We start from the raw sequence: 12,096 nt of genomic DNA, 5'->3' as shown, positions 1-12,096 counted from the left end.
TAGGTTTTTGCATCTCAGTTACTTGGTGTGCTTGCCCTGTAACTCTTCTTCTATCATCCTTGTCTAATTTGGTGTCAATATTAAACTAGCCTTAGGGATGAAGTAGAGGAGCATCTCATCTTTTTCTCTTCTTTTCTGACTTTGCACAAGATTAAAATGCTCTGTTTCTTGCCTGTTTGCTGCAACCTGAATGAAAGTGGTCTCGGCCTCCTATTTTCTTAGGGAGATCTTGAACTACTGACCCACTTTGTGTAGTGATTAAGGTCTTTTCTGGTGCTACTTAGAAAAATTTCCACTGCATGTTCTAGGCTGCTAGGATTTCATCTTTAAATGTTATGTTGTTATCACAATTTTCAGTCTCATCCACGTCAATTAATCAATCCCAGATTTTCCCTCATTTTTCCAAAGTCAGACTCTACATCTCTTCCTGGCACCAATTCCCTTATCTAAGACTTGTTTGCAAACAAAAATACAACCCAGCATCTTTGAGTCCATGATGTGAGAATACAGTCCCATATAACTTTTTTTGTAACTGTTGTTAAGTGTTTCTCCTCTTTTTTTTTTTTTTGTTCATTTCCCACCTATCTAGCAGTTTCAAAGTTGTGCAGTTAAGGTTGAGGTCATTAGCTGGATTGACTCCGTGCAGGGCCATGGGGTGCTAGTTGCAAATGGACATCAAAAGAGCACTCCTCTAGAACTAGGAGGCAGGAGGAGGTGGTTGGGCGGTTGCGGGAGGGGGGAGGGAACTGGGCAGGGCTGTGTGGAGAGGGACGCCCAGGGGAGGTGCCAGGTCGGAGGCTGCCCCACCACAATCTCAGGTGCATCAGGAAGGAGCTGGCTGCAGGAGCCTTTCGCGAGAGTCCCAGCCCACCCAGCCTTGGCCTGAACTCAGACCCGCTAGGCTCACAGGTCCCACCAGAACTAGGGGAAGCCTGAGGCTACCGATGTCAAGTCCCAGGGTACACCCCTGAGCCCAGTCACAGTGCTTATGCTGGGATAGTAGGGCAGAGGAGGCGTATGGGGACTTGGGTCCAGAGGGTGACCCAGAAAGGGTGGGAGAGTTGTGGTCACTCTAGGACTCTGGCTCCGCACGTGAAGGGCCCCAGGTTGCACTTCCAGGAGGAGAAGGCGAAGCCACAGAGGCCACACTGCTCACACAGCAATCCCCCACCCCCCTCCGCCCTTTCTCCAGGCGGGACGCCCCTCCTGTGCTGTCCTCAGAAGGGCTCTTCAGGGACCGCACCCCTAGTTTGCGGAGCAGCAGAGCCTGCCCCAGTCTGGACCAGGGACTTTATTTCTTCCACTCTCACCACTGGCTGAAGGCAGACTCCTGTCTCCACAGACTAAAGAGGAATTATCAAAATGAGCTCGAAACTCTAGATTTGAGTTAAGGATCATAAATTAACACAGAGAAATACAACTTTAACAACAAAGACCTGTTTGGAGCCCCAGTTGGAATTAAAAAAAAAAAAAACTTGAACAGAGGGAGTGATAAAGTCTTCCTTCTTTTGCCACCCTCTCTCGGTGGTCCCAAGCTTTCTCATCTCCCACCTCACAAGACTGTATCAACTGCTTTGAGACTTTTAGAATAAAGATCCCCAGGCATATCACTGCTGTTACCCTGTGAGGATTTCCCCAGTGCTGGGTTAGAGTAAGACAGAATCCTTCCAAGGCTTCCAGGGCCTGTGTACTGGACGGTCAGCACACGGAGCCTCAGAGCCCACTTCGTTTTTCCTGTAGTTGGGCATGACCCCAGGGACATGACCCTGAGAGTGCTGACACTTCCTGAAGCCAGTGACCCTCCCCCTGGGCTTCTCTCTGCATGGGTCTCAGAATCTCTGAGGCCAACTTGTACCCTCGGAAGTGTTTCTGCTGAAGGACACGTAAACAGCACTGTGGATTTGTGTCCTGCAGTCTGCAAAACTGCCTCCCCTGAGTGGGGTGAGGAGCTACTGAAATACTGAAATCATTGAAACTAGCAGAAGCCACAGCTCATGGTGCTGGGAGAAAACTGGGAAGGACGGAGAGGTGAAGAGGCTATAAAGGCCCAGTCATGAAGGCGACCATGGGCCAGGATGTCCTGAAGTCGCAAAGCTGACCAATGCTGAGTGCCCTAAAAGCTGCCACTCCTGTGCCCATCTTTTCTTTCAATGGACAAAGTCTTCCCCTGCTCTTATGTGCCTGGCCTGGAAGGGCCTTTGACTTATAACATGAAGCAGCCTCCAGAGCCTCTTGGGGCAAGTGATGGTCAAGGAGGCTCTGCCTAACCCCACCCTGCCCTTCCCACTTGTCAGAGGACCAGGAATTTCAGTCTTCCAGCTCCTGGGCTGATCTAGTGACTTGTAACAGGATTTCGCTGGAACTGGAAGGTGTTGAAGACAGGAAGTACTCCTGGGTTTCTTCACCCAGCTGAATGCCTAGTTCCTGGTCTTATTACACGGCTTACATTCAGGATAAGAAGAGGCATTTGGAGCTTTACGCATGACCTCTTAGCAGAGGTTTCTGTTCAGGAGCGAAGAGGTAAAAAGAAACCAGTGTCTACTAAATCCTTTTCCAAGAGTCTCAGGAAATTCTCACGAAGACCTTCTCAGGTAAGGACTGACGGGAAATGCCTTGGTTTAATATTAAACTTTGCCCTTGACACATTTTGTTTATGGAGGGCATATACAATGTTGTCCGCTCAAGGAAGCACTGTAATTCTTATCTAGACTTTATGTAGAATGAGTATATATAAAACCTAAACTTGGTCCTTAAGGAAGGGGTTACCTCTCAGAGAAGGCCTATGGGAAGGTTTCTACCAAATTCTGTGGTGCTGCCATTGCTCCAAGGAGCCCAGGTGGTGCCAAGTTTGAGCACTCGGCTGTTAACCGAAGGTTAGTTTTTTGAACCCACCAAAAGGCTCTAAGGAGTAAAGACCTGGCGAACTGCTTCCATTAAGATTACAAACCAGGAAACCCTATCGGGGAAGTTCTCCTTTTACACTGGGCCACAATGACTCAGAAACCCACTCGATGGCACCTAGCAATATCAACAGGAAGCCGTTGCCCCACATGTGCTTGAAATGCCTCTCTGGGGAAGGTTGGCCTTCAGAACCAGCTCATGGCCACACGGGAACTGAGACTCATGTTTTGTTACCACACCTTAGTTTCAGTCAGTAAATTTATTTTCCAGTTTATTCACTAGACTTGACTACAGACATCTCTCAGGTATTGTCAAAATTAATTCCATTCTCTAATAATGATTTGCCAGGATGTATTTCCAAGCGTTTCCAAGAGACTGGAAAAACTTTCCAAAGAGGCTTGTTCAGTGCCATGTTGTGCAGTAACTACAGTGTTGACATAGTATATTTATCCACATAGTTTCCACGTTTTCTGCTTTCCATAAATACAACTGAAATTCCAAGTCTACCACCTGAAGTACTTCCTTTAGTGTTTCACTTAGAAGTCTGGTGGTGATGAATTCTCTCAGTTTTCTTTCCCCTAAGAATGGCATTATTTGTGCTTTACTCCTGAAGGTAATGATTGGACATAGAATTCTGGGTTAATATTTCCATCTTTCAGGGTTGAAAAAATGATGTTTCACAATCTTTTTTTTTTTTTGGCTTCCATGGCTTCTGATAGTGAATACAGAGTCATTCAAATTATTTTTCTCAGGTGAAATCTTGACCTTTGTTATTCTGCAGTTGATTATGATGTATGGTATTTTTATGCAAGTAACCCATGTTCTATATATATATGTGTGTGTCAACTGTTTTTCCCCTCCCGGGTATGTCTGTGAGTACAGTATACTGTTTTTTTCTTTTTACATACTGCTGTTAAAAAAAAAAAAATTAGAGTAATGTACTTACAAATATACTTGGGATGTGGGGTAAGGCCCACTGGGTTGGCAAAAAACCCATAACCCGCAGAATATTTTTGTGAAAATTCGGTATTGGGGCATGGAATTCTTTAACTTGCTGTGGTTTGCTGAACTTCTTGAATCTGTAAGTTTATGTCTTTCACCACATTTGGAAAGTGTTCAGCCAGTATTTTTTCAAATACTATTTTCTTCACCACACATTTTGTCCACTTCTTCTGGAGTTCCAATAAATAAGCTTTTTGTCTAGTTCTTGAGGCACTGTCCATTTTTTTCCATATTTTCCTCTCTGTTTGCAGAATGGATATTTTCTACTGATCTATTTCAAGTATTTAGTTTTTTTCTCTGTCATCACCATTCTGCTATTGTGAAAATATCAACTGAATTTTTGATTTCTACGATTGTACTTTTAACATGTAAAATTTTCATTTGCAAATAGCACCTATTATCTTTCCATTTATTTAAAAAGTGTCCCTGTTATTTCTTGGATTAGAATAGCATTTTAAAATCTGTTTCTTATGATTTTGAGAGTACAAGTCCTGCTTAAATTTTATGGAGAATTTTTTTGTTTTTAGCAGTCAATTGACCCAGTTATGTTCAGGCTCCAAGTTCTGTCCCATCTTCTGTATTCTATGGTTCAAATGTTAGTTCAATTTTTGAAGGCTTTGCAGGTGTATTTAGGTCTAACCTATGTGAGCGCCACTCAGTATGGAACCTTGATGGCATTCTAACCCATAGTGCGGGTCTTAAAGGATTTGATAATGCTTCTTAGGGTCAGGGCAATGGATACGCACCTGGGGGGTGAACCAGGAGTTCATAGCAAGTCTGCAGAATCTCTTTCTTGCACAGCCTCCTCTTTCTCTTCTGCTCTCTGAGTTCAGAAGGAGTGCTTTCCTGGCCCACTGGCGGGAATGCTGGGGCTTTAATCTCCTCATTCTGTTGTGCACATCAGTGACTGGTTCTGCCTATGGGGCCAAAGCACCGGACAACCAGCCAAAAGGCTGGCACTTTGAACGTGTCAAGAAGCGCCTCAGAAGACAAGCCTGGTGATCTGCTTTTGAAAAGTCTCACCCTTTGAGGCAGAATTGACTAGGTGTCAGTTAACAGCAGAGAGAGAGAAAATGTAATGGAGCTTTCTCTACAATATTTGGTTCTTCCATACTCTGGTCAGAGAGAAGGATTCTCCTCTGCCAGAGTTTCAGGTGTCTGCCCACCTGCCCAGCTGCCTGTCTCTCTCCTTTACGGACCTTCTATCCCATTTATATGAGAGAGGGCTTCTCTCGGGGCTGTTTCTGTCCACAACGGGTGTGCAGCTGTGAGATTTGGGCTCATTTAATTTCAGCCTCTAGAATGTTCATACTTTATGTTCTGGTTCTGCCCCGCCCCCATCCACCTTCAACACTTTCCTTTGCAGAGTCCTGAGATAGTGTCCCATGCATTTGTCCAGATACTTAGTTGTCAGATACCAGCATAGCCACCAGGGGCAGTGCTGTTGTGGTTGAGGGGGGAGGGACTGTACACTGAAGGAGCTGCAAGACCTGGCTGCCTTGTGTGAGCAGGACGGGGGTGTGCTGAGGAGTGGGTGCTGAAGGTGCTGAGTCAAGGGGAGTTAAATATAAAGTTGGGTCAAGGATAGTTTGTTGACAAGGATTTATTGCCATAGCAAGGGTTCTGGAAATGGGTTTAATATGCTGTGGGATTGCTTTTGGAAGCTTAGAAAAGGCAATGGCCCACATTCTCTGAAATGGAAATGCCAGACCTGCTAGGTCAGATGTTGGAAGAGGGATTAAAAGCCTCCAATATGTGGGCATGTCTGAGTTAGTCTTCTATAAGACCATTTCTTGGAGGTCCTGAAGGATACCCATTTCATCAAAAGAATAAGGAATGCGGAGATGAGGGGAGCACCAGCAAGATAGAGCTTACCAATATGTATACTTTGTAGGGAGTCCCTGGACGCCACAAACAGTTAAGTGCTTGACTATTATCTGAAAGTCTGGCAGTTTGAACGTACTCAGAGGGTCCTTGGAAGACAGTCCTGGCCATCAACTACTAAAGGATGAAAGCCTTAAAAACACTATTGAACAGTTAGTTCTACTATGCCCACATGGGGTGGTCATGACTCAGAAATGACTTGATGACAACTAACAGCAACAATTGTCTATAGGCTCAGGTTGTTAGTGGGAGCTGGGCTGCCTAGTAGCAATGCAAATCATGGGATCCCAGCTCTACAGAGGCCAGGTGAAAGTACTTAACTGTCAGAAACAAGTTGTGTGTGATTCCAATAATGGTCAGCAGGTCACAGTAGTAGTTATCTATTGGGGCATAATAGATTCTCCCCAAACTTAGCAGGTGTGAGATAAATGGAAAATTAATATTCAACTCATTCTGATAAATTTGGAACTAGACAAAAATTTTGGTATCACTCAACATAGTTTTCAGGTGAAGGAATAAACTAGAAAATTTAAATAACTAGTATAAGTATAATAAGAGATTTTTCAAATAATGATGATATAATTGCATACCTGAATAAAAGACAAATACATCAAAATCAATGGTTTGTCTCCAGTATAGACATGAGGGTCTCAAATTGGCAAGGGTGAGAAGGGCAGACCGTTCTCTTTCCCCTACTACTTGACTGGATCAAACTGTGTTCAAAACTGTAAAATATTTAGGAAAACATTGTTTTGACCAGAGCATCAAAGGACCTCTATGACGAAAACTAATGTACTAAAATACATAAAATGAAACCTGAATGTATGCAAAAAATATGCCATATTTTCAAATGAGAAGTCTTGTCAATGAAATGGAGGTCCCTAAAACTAATATATAAGTGGAATGTATTTCCAGTCGGAATATTAAGATAGTTGTTTTTGAATTGTATACAGTAATCGTATGCTACAAATAGTACAGTAGATAGCAGAGGATGTTGCTGGTGTTAGGAGACTTGGAGTCCATTTCTGACTCATAGTGATCCCATTTCACTGCCCCAGAGGGTTTTCTAGGCTGTGATCATTATGGGAGCAGAACAACAGGTCTTTCCCCTCAGTGCCCCCTGGTGGGTTCGACCTGCCAAACCTTCTTTGGATTAGCAGATGAGCACTTAATCACTGCAACACTACGGCTGCTTTAAAAGGTATAGAGAAGAAAAACATGAAAAAGCAGGATACTGACACGTGTCTACCTCTTCAGGTAACAGAACAAATTGATATTACATAGCATAGAAACTGACAAGTCGACCAATGAAACAAAATCTGCTAAGAAGTCACAATAAACATTGATATAAAGGCGCTATTTTGAGAAAATTATATTTATTTAATAAACGGTGCTGACTCAAGTGACCGTTCTGGGGGACAAAGTTTGCAAAAATGTGATACACAAATGATAGATTTGGAAAATCATGTGAAATGGAGATGACAAGGCTTAATAACAATTTCCATTTTACACAGAAGGATAAAAGTTAAGCACGTGAAAAATGAGCAGTGAATTCAAAAAGATCGTTCACAGGAAATCCACATGCCCAATAAACATAGTCCAAGTTGCTCAAAAACACTGGTAGTTAAGAAAATATCAAAGTCCCAGTGAAACTGGCACAATTTAAAAATCAACACCATCTATGGCTGGCTGGGCTGTGGGGAGAAGGATACCCTGAGACATGGCTGGAAAGGTGCTTTAGGACAGCCTATAGGGGAAAGACATGGCCATGGCTCTGTACTTTTAAAACATACTTTGAGCTGGAAATCTCACTCTATGGAGTCTATTGCACAGAAACAGATCCTGTAGTATACAACGGATAGTTATTATTAGTGTTGACCAAACGTTGACTGTACATTGATGGTTGAATGATAGATAACTTATGGTAAAGCTACATCATCAATAAATGAGTTGTAGTAGTTGAGTGGGAAAAATATCTGTGAAGTATTATTGAAGTATTACTGAAAAAATCTAGGTGCAGAGAAGTGTATATAAAATGAGCACATCTGGGTTAAACAATATCAATTGTTTGAATATGCTTGGATACCTGTTTATGTTTATGAGTGTTATACACATAAACGATCTTTTTGAATTCACTGCTCATTTTTCACGTGCTTAACTTTTATCCTTCTGTGTGTGTGTATAAGTCTGTGTCCTTGTTTAAGCAAGGATAAGAGAGACTACTTACCACATTGTTAACCTGAATTATCTTGGATTCACTTGCAGGAAAGAACAGGGGGAGGAGAGGTAGAACACGCAGGAAGAGTGGACTTAAAAAGCATGGATGATAATGTTTCCATTTTAGTAGTGTTATGTATGAACGAACAAATCTGTCTTAAAGGGAGAAAGCCAGAATATTTCTTAGAAGCAAGGATGGCTTTGGCCATGTTATCAAGAGGGAGGGACCAGTCCCTGGAAAAGGACATCATGCTTGGTAAAGCAGAGGTCCAGGGAAAAAGAGGAAGACCCTCAATGAGATTGATACAGTGGCTGCAACAGTGTGCTCAAATATAGCAAAGATTATTAGGATTGCACATGACCGGGTGGTGTTTTGTTCTGTGGTGCAAAGGGCCACTGTGAGTCAGAACTGACTTGATAGCTTCTGACAAGAACATGTAGAAGTACAGATAAAGTGTACTGAATTGATATCATCTATTTAAATTATTCATGTAAGTTAAAAGATGAAAAAATATAGTGGCAGTGCCATATCTAATGACTTACAGAGAATCAAGGTAGAATATCAAGTGAAATAAGGGGCGAGAGCAATGTGGGTGGAGTGTGACCAGGCTTTCATAAAAGTAAACACCCCAGCAGATATACCTGTGTGCCTGTGACTGTGTATATGTGTCCCTGCAGAGAGGTGTAGGGAAGGTTACACATGTGTCTATTAACATTGGATACCCTGGGGGAGCAGGACCAAATTACATATGAGGGTGGGACCCTGACATTAATTTTTTTGTCATACAAATCTGTGATCTTGCAAATGTGATAAAAAACAATTTCAGAGCTTTGGAAATTCATAAACATCATAGATATATGTATATTTTAACATGTTTTGTTAGATATTTAAAATAGGTGAAAATTCTCCAGAATGACAGACAAAAGATTTGAATCACTGGCAGGAGAGCACACCGCAGAAAGTAATAATCAGATCCAGTGGATTTCTTGTTGTTCTTGGAGCCAGTGAGTTCCTCTGGTCTCTATAACTGGAAATGACCAAAAATAATTTTGGGAAGTCAGTAGAGTTATCCCTCAAACACGTCTTGCAAGCACACGTCTACAGCTAAATGTAGAAGGCTGGACACCATGTGCAATTCACTAGGTAACTCATGCGCCTCTAGAAGATTCTCTTTCCTGGATATGCTGCTTCCACCTCCTCCCTGCCTAGCCCCACTGGATAACCCACCTTTGTGCATTTTAGGCCCCATTCAGGTCTGAGCCTAGATCATAGAGGACATCAACTGGGAAGGTAGCTTTTAAGAAGAAAGATGTTGATGAAAAGATTTCAGAAAGCAGCACCTCCCCAGCCAGCCTCTCCCCAGCCTGGGAATACCAACCCCTCCCACCCTGATACCTCTGAGAATCTCTGATTTTTCGTTTTGGATGCTTAGGAGACTGCAGAATTTACCTGGTCTGAACACCTTGGTTCTTTTCTGCCTGTGACCCTCTGCCTCGCAGGAGCCGTCTCTGTCACTCTGAGGAATACACACAGGACAGACTGTGGACGGAGGTGCCCATCCTAGAGGCCCTGCCCTCCATTCCTCTGCCCCTGGGGGGTTCCCTGTGATACTTGTGGTCTCATTTCCTAGAGAGATGGATACACCCCTGTCATGTCCAGGGCTTCCCCAGACTTGGGATTTGATGTTGTGACTGAGACTGGGGCTTTGTTGTCCACTGTTGAGTCTGGGCCTGAATCTGCCCCTTCCCACCATTACCTCTGATCACCTGTGTTCTCGCTGTTCTCCCTGGGTTTGAAGCCTGTCCTCTCTTTTGGTTCTTTCACCTCAGAGGGCCTTTTTCTTCCAGTTCTTTGACCTCGGGACAGGTCAGATTTGACCACAGGAAAACAAAAAAAATTAGCAAGTTTGTTTGACATGTCAAGAACCTTGATTTAAAGGAGAAGAAAAAGTTCCAAAGCTCTACTCCTTCCCCTAGGACATGCTCTACAGGAAATATCCTGCAAGCCCTGGATCAACTCTTATCCAGAAATGGTTAACACCCAGGGGGATTTTTCTACACCACCTCCCACTTACATTCCCCTAATGTGGCAAGATGGATGCATCCCAATTATAAACCCAAATTCACCCTAGGAGACCAGAAGACATCGGTGGGGTGAGTTCATTTTCCTTCAACCTGCCCTCCTCTCCTCCTACCAAGCCCTGCCTCTTTCTCTGCCTCTGTACTGCTGGGAAGGGACCCAGAGTTGTTTGTTTAGGGCTTTATCTCCACTGCTCACCTGCAGGCATGTTTCCCAACAGCCTGCCATCTCTCTGATTCCTTCTCCTCCAAAGAACTCAGTGACACCCCCTTCACCATCACACCTCAGCAGGGCCCCCCCCCAATCCTCCCAAGTCCCACTGAAATCCCATTTCCCTTTCCCTATTTATGCTGCGCTCATCCTTAGGGTCCCAAGATCTCACCATCCAGATGAGGCCTGTCCTGTCCTCTCCTGGGCCAGGGGAGCCTCTGAGGGGACCTGGTGTCTGTGGTCAGCTATCTGGGACTTCTTCCATCCAGATCCCCCTTAGGGCTGGAGTTCTCTGTGCACTTGGGTTGGGAGGGTTGGGGTCACAGGGGGAAGGACGGTATGATCTTCCAGGGGAGCTGTGTTAAACGAACCTGAATGGAGGTCTCTCCTGGAGGGCCCACGTTTTCAGCCCAAAGGCCCTGCTCCTCCTAGTCCCGGGGTTCTAGCTCGTCTTCAGGCGCTTCCCCCTCTGGCCTCGGTGGTGTGCCTGCTCCTTCTGCAGCCTGGTCTCCTGCCTCTTCAGCCTGTCCAGCTGGTGCCTCAGCCTCTTCAGTTCTTCTCTCTGCTTCTCCAGCTGCTCCTCCAGGCGTCTGCAGACCGCTCTCTTCTCCCTCACCTCCCTCTTCTTGGCGGCCATCAGGCAACGCCTGGCCAGCTGGTGGCAGCGTCTGGGCCTTCGCTGGACTGAGCGTGGCAGCCGCCTCTCCAGCAGCTCTTCAAAGAAGACCCGGCAGCTGAAGCCCTGAGTCACACCATGCTCCGCGTGCGCAACCAGGGCCTCCCGGGACTCGAACACGCGGCAGCAGGCCACGCAGCGGAAGCCGTGCTTACGGGTCACCAGCCACTCCGGGGTGGTTGCGCGGGGTCTCTCCCCATGCTCCTCCCCTTGGTCGGTGGGCTCCTGGGTACAGGTCTGGGGCCCCTCCTGCCAGGGCACCAGGTTGCTGACCAGGGACTCAGTGTTGGCCAGACTGGGGGCAGAGCCGATGGTGCTCTCCTCAGAGAGCTCGGCTTCAAAGACCTGGGGCATATTGCCCACGGGGGCAAAGGAGGTTTTGGTCTGCCAGGAGACCGCCACCCCCTTGACCGTGCGCACGTTGGTGAAATATGCGCACCTGACCCATGGCTTTCCTGGGGCAGCCCCGTAGCTGGAGGAGTGAGAGGTCTGCTCGGTGAAAGACGACAGAAAAGAGTTCTCAGATTGTTTTGGAATCTTCCTGGGCCTGGAGCTTCGACTTTTTTCATGGGATGTTGTTGACTGTTGCACATTTTCCTCTTGGATAGAGACCTCTGAGAATAGAGAGTTAATTTACTTGAGCTTTCAGGGTCCTTATTCTCACCTGTGACCCCAAAGCTTTGGTCATAGGGACCCCTGGAGGCCTCTCCATCACCACATCCTCCACCTCTGCAGACCCCATGGTTTCTTTCTTCTTCCCCAGAGACCCACCACCCTTTGGGGGCACTGCTGTGGAAGACAAAGTCTCCATTGTAAAGTGGCACTGTTTATGGTAGTTCATTTTTTAAGAAGTTATTTTTCTTTAATTCCACATTTATTGAATTCCAATGAATTTGTTCGTTTGGAACTTAGAAATGACCTCATTCCCATGAAGCTTCATAATAAATGTGTGACTTGATGTTTTGTATGTGAGTGATATTCTTAGTAAATTTGGAGGGTAAACACTCCAGAGCAATGGTCACCTCTTTTCATCCTCTTTTTACTGAAAGGCTTTTTATAGAGGAGTTATATGTAAAGAAAGAATGTGTATATTTAGTTATGATTCTTACATGTGTACCTCTTCCTT

The 12,096-nt window shown here is 45.0% G+C and overlaps 1 long non-coding RNA gene across 3 annotated transcripts in view; it reads left to right on the top strand.

Moving 5' to 3' along the window:
- The window catches only part of LOC135229916 (uncharacterized), a 313,351-nt gene that overhangs the window by 36,652 nt on the left and 264,603 nt on the right, over positions 1-12,096 (top strand). The window contains exon 5 of one of the 3 annotated variants that reach the window (XR_010320584.1): positions 1,193-1,488. The exons of the other annotated variants lie outside the window; for them this stretch is intronic. This is a non-coding gene — a long non-coding RNA (uncharacterized LOC135229916). Of the gene's footprint in view, positions 1-1,192; positions 1,489-12,096 lie in introns of those variants that run through there. 3 annotated transcript variants of the gene reach the window in all.

Source organism: Loxodonta africana, unplaced genomic scaffold (assembly GCF_030014295.1).
Source record: "Loxodonta africana isolate mLoxAfr1 unplaced genomic scaffold, mLoxAfr1.hap2 scaffold_62, whole genome shotgun sequence".
In the NCBI taxonomy this organism is placed as follows: Eukaryota; Metazoa; Chordata; class Mammalia; order Proboscidea; family Elephantidae; genus Loxodonta; species Loxodonta africana.
Note: the sequence above shows the minus strand (reverse complement) of the source record. Positions and strands in the feature narration are given on the sequence as shown.